Below are 5,682 nucleotides of genomic sequence, written 5' to 3'. Positions count from 1 at the left end.
CATATCGCTGACCCCAATTGTTTTGGGATGAAGGCGTAGTTGTTGTTGTTGTTGTTGATGTTTTGCCTGTACATGACCTACTTACAACAGTTGATCATACAAGTCAGGAGCCAACACAGGATGCAAGGTCTTCTCAGTCTGGCACAAGAAGACTCATTCGAATAATGTATATTGATAATCGACCATAAGAATTTCATTTTTACTTATTTCATATCTTATAATATTATATATTGATATTTACTGTGTACCAATTCATGTGCAACACGAGGTTTGAGCCACAAGAAGTAGTATGAGATATTTAGAATTCACTACTTCAACATCTACCAGGAATGGTCGCTCAATGGAAAGAGTATCCAAAAGGGGTGATAGATAGATTGTGGTCCTCATTCACAGTATACAGTTGTTTGTCATAGTTAATGTGTTTCATATTTAATTTTTTGTTATAGTCATGTCTACTAACTTTCTGAAAAATATATATAGGCTTCGAATCGCTTCGCGACTACGATGGAGGAACATGATGCAAAGAAGGTGTGACAGAAGGTAGTTGTCAATCGATTTGCAGACATGCTGCACAATATGAAGACTGCAACAAAAAAAGCATCTGGTGGGATAGATGGTCTACTACAGTAGAAGGGTCATGACCCTATTACTATCAAGAGAGATTATTGGGAGGGAATGTGCGACAAGTGGGCGGTGGATGCATTTCGAAACCGCTCAGCGAAGGATGCACAAAATCGAGCAAAAATGCCCGAATCCCATCTATAAACAAGTGGATCTAGGACTTTTGGGAGCTACCCGAAGAAAATGGTAACTCATCAATATATATATTGTCATTTTTATAAGTATTGTTGCAAATCTGTTAACTAAATATTTTATCATTTCACTTCGCAAGAAGCAAAAAAATGAGGCATTGTGCCATATAAAGATGTGTTTGTTTAAACACATAAACGTAAGACCACGGGAGGGTTCGTATCAGAGAAGGCGAGAACGACAATGATATGTATTTATTGTATTAATAATCATTGTAATATATAAGTTATCATAAATATTATAATTCTTAATTATTAATGCATACTCTAAATATTGTTTTGTAGGAGGCATATGAGCAATAGATGGTAGAGCGATATGGTGATGACTCTACTCAACATCCATTATTTGATCCTGCAGCATGGGTGACTGCAGCAAGTGAACCAAAAAAGGGTCGTGTGTTCGATCTTGGGAGTAATATGAACACCTCACCAGTCGTTGCTTCCCCCAATCACGGCTCATAGACTTCTCCCGTCAACATCAGCTCCAAGCATCCTTTTGTTTTGTGATGATGTACGCCAGATCATTAAGAACACAATGCGTGACTACTTCTATGAAACAATTGCCGACGTTCTCCGAGATGAGTTCAACAGTTTTTTGTAGAACAGAAGAACTTTGATTGCAGGTGCCTCTCAGGTATGAAAGTTTCATGTGATATATTGATGTCGTTAGATTTCATATAACTTTGATTGCCTTAACTTAGGTGCAATGAATATAATTTATTTCAGTATATTTTGTTTATCAATATTGACCTTTTATATAATATTTCAATATAATATTTAACATCCTTAGAACACATATGAGTATGATAGAATCACATATACAATTTTTTTATTGCCTTAGAACACATATGAGCATGATATAATCACATATATAATTTTTTTACTGCCTTTGAATACATATGAGCACGATGAAATCACATATAAATTTTTTTTACTGCCTTAGAACACATATGAGCATGGTAGAATCACATATATAGTTTTTTGACTGCCTTAGAGCACATATGAACACGATAAAATCACATATACAGTTTTTTGCCTGCCTTAGAATACATATGAGCATGATAGAATCACATATACAATTTTTTGACTGCTTTAGAGCACATATAAGCATGGTAGAATCATATATACAGTTTTTTATTGCCTTAGAACACATGTGAGCATGATAGAATCACATATAAAGTTTTTTTACTGCCTTAGAGCACATATGAGCATGATAGAATTACAAAAACAGTTTTTTACTGTCTTTAGAATACATATGAGCATGATTGAATAACATATAAAGTTTTTTAACTGCCTTAGAACACATATGAGCATGGTAGAATTACATATACATTTTTTTACTGCCTTAGAGCACATATGAGCATGGTAGAATCACATATACATTTTTTTGACTGCCTTAGAGCACATATGAGCATGATAAAATTACATATACAATTTTTTAACTGCCTTAGAACACATATGAGCATGAAAGAATCACATGTACAATTTTTTTTACTACCTTAAAGCACATATGAGCATGATATAATCACATATATAGTTTTTTACCTACCTTAGAATACATATAAGCATGATAGAATCACATATACAGTTTTTTGACTGCCTTAGAGTACATATGAGCATGATAGAATCACATCTACAAATTTTTTGACTGCCTTAGAATACATATGAGCATGATATAATAACATGTACAGTTTTTTGCCTGCCTTAGAACACATATGAGCATAATAGAATCACATATAGAGTTGTTTGACTGCCTTAGAGCACATATGAGCATGATAGAATCACATATAAAGTTTTTTTGACTGTCTTAGAACACATATAAGCATGATATAATCACATATACAGTTTTTTGCCTACCTTAGAACACATATGAGCATGATAGAATCACATATATAATTTTTTGACTGCCTTAGAGCACATATGAGCATGATAGAATCACATATAGAGTTTTTTTTACTGTCTTAGAACACATATGAGCATGATATAATCATATATATAGTTTTTTGTCTGCCTTAGAACACATATGAGCATGATAGAATCACATATAAAGTTTTTTGACTGCCTTAGAGGACATGAATATGATAGAATCACATATACAGTTTTTTTGACTGCCTTACAACACATATGAGCATGATATAATCATATATACAGTTTTTGGCCTGCCTTAGAGCACATATGAGCATGATAGAATCACATATAAAGTTTTTTTACTGCCTTAGAACACATATGAGCATGGTGGAATCACATATATAATTTTTTTACTGCCTTAGAGCACATATGAGCATGTTAAAATCACATATAAAGTTTTTTTACTGCCTTTAGAACAAATATGAGCATGATTGAATCACATATAAATTTTTTTTACTGCCTTAGAACACATATGAGTATGGTAGAATCACATATACATTTTTTTACTGCTTTATAGCACATATGAGCATGATTGAATCACATGTAAGTTTTTTTACTGCCTTAAGAACACATATGAGCATGATAGAATTACATATATAGTTTTTTTTACTGCCTTAGAACACATATGAGCATGATAGAATCACATATACAGTTTTTTTACTGTCTTAGAACACATATGAGGATGATAGAATCACATATAAAATATAATTTTTTTAATATATTTTATTTATCAATACTGACATTTCTTTTCTTGTGTATGTTGCTGGCGATAATCAGCGTAGTGGAGCTAAAGGGATAGATCAAGACAATGAACAAGAGGATGCACAAAATCTTGGCGATGATTAGATTCATGTGTTGAATTTGTTCTACCTTCTTTTTGTTTCAAAAATGTAAATGTTGAATTACAAATAATTAGAACTTGCGAATTTGACAGTGGATTGATTAATTGTTTTAGTTTCCTTTTATATGTACTTTGTTTTTTATTTACAGGAAATATAAATTATACCGCGAGAAATTTTTTCTCGATATTTAATTTTCAAATATATATTTTTTTAATTTTTTTTCTTGTTTGCGACGGATTAACGATGGATATATCCATCGATAATTACTATTAGCATTGAATGTAGCGACGGATTAGCGACTACTATAAATCTGTCACAACAACAAAATCATCATATAGTAACGACGACCTTGCGATGAATGTTGGCATTTGTTGTTCCATCGCAACTTAGGGACGGAACTGACGACAGATAGATTCTGTCGCTAATTAGCATTAAAAAATTTACGATGAAAGCTATTCATCTCTAATCCAACGCTAAGTCGAATTAGCGATGGATTTAGGTCGTAGCTAATCCACAAGTTTCTTGTAGTGGGCGTGCCACCAGCTCCTTCTAGACGGAGCACCTGAAGAGTTCATGGGACTCCCGCAGCCTCCGCTTCCGCTTCCTCCTCGGCAGCTCTCCCCCCCCCCCCTAGGACGACTTCCAGTCCTCCCGCAAGGTCCTCGCCGTCATTGGCCTCTGCCACCTCCCAGACCTCGACGTCGTGGCCGACTTGTTCGCCACCGCCGCCCGCCCCTACGCCTACTCCTCCCTCGACCAGCGCTGCTTTGCCTTTTGCCCCAACGACTCCCAGGTTCCTCTCTCTCTCTCTCTCTCTTATTTTTTTGCACCATCTGCTTCGAAGGTTTCAACCCCATCATCGAAGACCTCCAATCCATCTCCATTTGCGGCCATGTATTTCATGAACTCTGGTGCTCTCTCCACCCCACCCCTCCATTCAGTCATTTGTTTCTCCAGTTACCGAGTTTCTAATCCTCTGTTTCTCCACCCAAGCTTGCAGCAACGGCTCGAGTCCTGCCCGTCGGGGAAGAAGAATGCATGCCCAGTATGCAAGCAGAAATTCTCTCAGAAGAACATCAATCGCTTGTATTTCCAGTTGATTGGCGAACCCATATTCTCACCGGAGATATCTCCCCCTTTTGATGCTTACCAGGATAGTGTTGTGGTAGGATTAGATCGATTCATTTATACCCACATTGCAAAATGCCATGTAACATCTTATTTTCTACGGTCTTTGATTGAAGGTGCTAAAAGGGGAGTTGGGGAAACTGGGGGAAAAGCTTGCCTCGGCGAGTCAGGCACTTGAACAACAACAGCAGCATCGGAGGGAGATAATGGAAGAGGTACTCATGTTCTTTTCTTTGTCCATAGAATCTGAATCTTGCCTCACACCCGAGAATTCTTGAGTTTGGGTTTTGGGGATTTCAGCAATGATCGGAAATTGGGAAATAGTGACCGGATTTCTTCTGTGCGAGTGTTTGTTATCATTCACTAATTAAACAATTTTTGAAGCAACTAATTGTATTGTAGCTATCCATTGCCAATGATCGGGTAGTAAAAGAAGAGGCTACGAAGGTGGAAGCTCAAAGAGAGAATGCTGCACTTCAGCAGACGCTCAAAAAAAAGATGGAGGTGGTGAATTGTGCTGTGTAAACGAGTATATTGCTGGATTATTTAGTAACTTAAAATAGAACATGCTACATTACGCCATCGAGTATAATCATTTTCAGTTATATGCAGCAGGAACTAGCACAGCTAAACGAGCGTTCCAAATTACAGGAGAAGATTTTGGCACTAGAGAAGGACCTTGCTGCACATAAATTGTAATGGAAATTCTTGTTTATGGAATAGGAATTGCATACCATGGATTTGCTTTGTTTATATTAGTATGTCTTGTTTTTCTTATCAATACAGGGTGTCCAATTTGGATCTAGATAAAGCAGAAATAACTAGGCTAGCATCCGTTGGCCATGCAAAGGGTAGCGAGGATGTTATAGACACATTGAGAAAGTCTTTAATCCTTCACAATTGGTAAGCTTTTGGTTACTTCTTTATTTGGCATTTTATAGGCAAGATAGAATCTTATTTTTGGTTATTTTCCTAGTATGATTTCCTCATTGATA

The sequence above is a fragment of the Nuphar pumila genome, chromosome 11 (genome assembly GCF_984573655.1).
Source record: "Nuphar pumila chromosome 11, dmNupPumi1.hap1.1, whole genome shotgun sequence".
NCBI classification, from domain to species: Eukaryota; Viridiplantae; Streptophyta; class Magnoliopsida; order Nymphaeales; family Nymphaeaceae; genus Nuphar; species Nuphar pumila.
The sequence above is the reverse complement of the archived record's forward strand: the minus strand, read 5'-3'. Positions refer to the sequence as shown.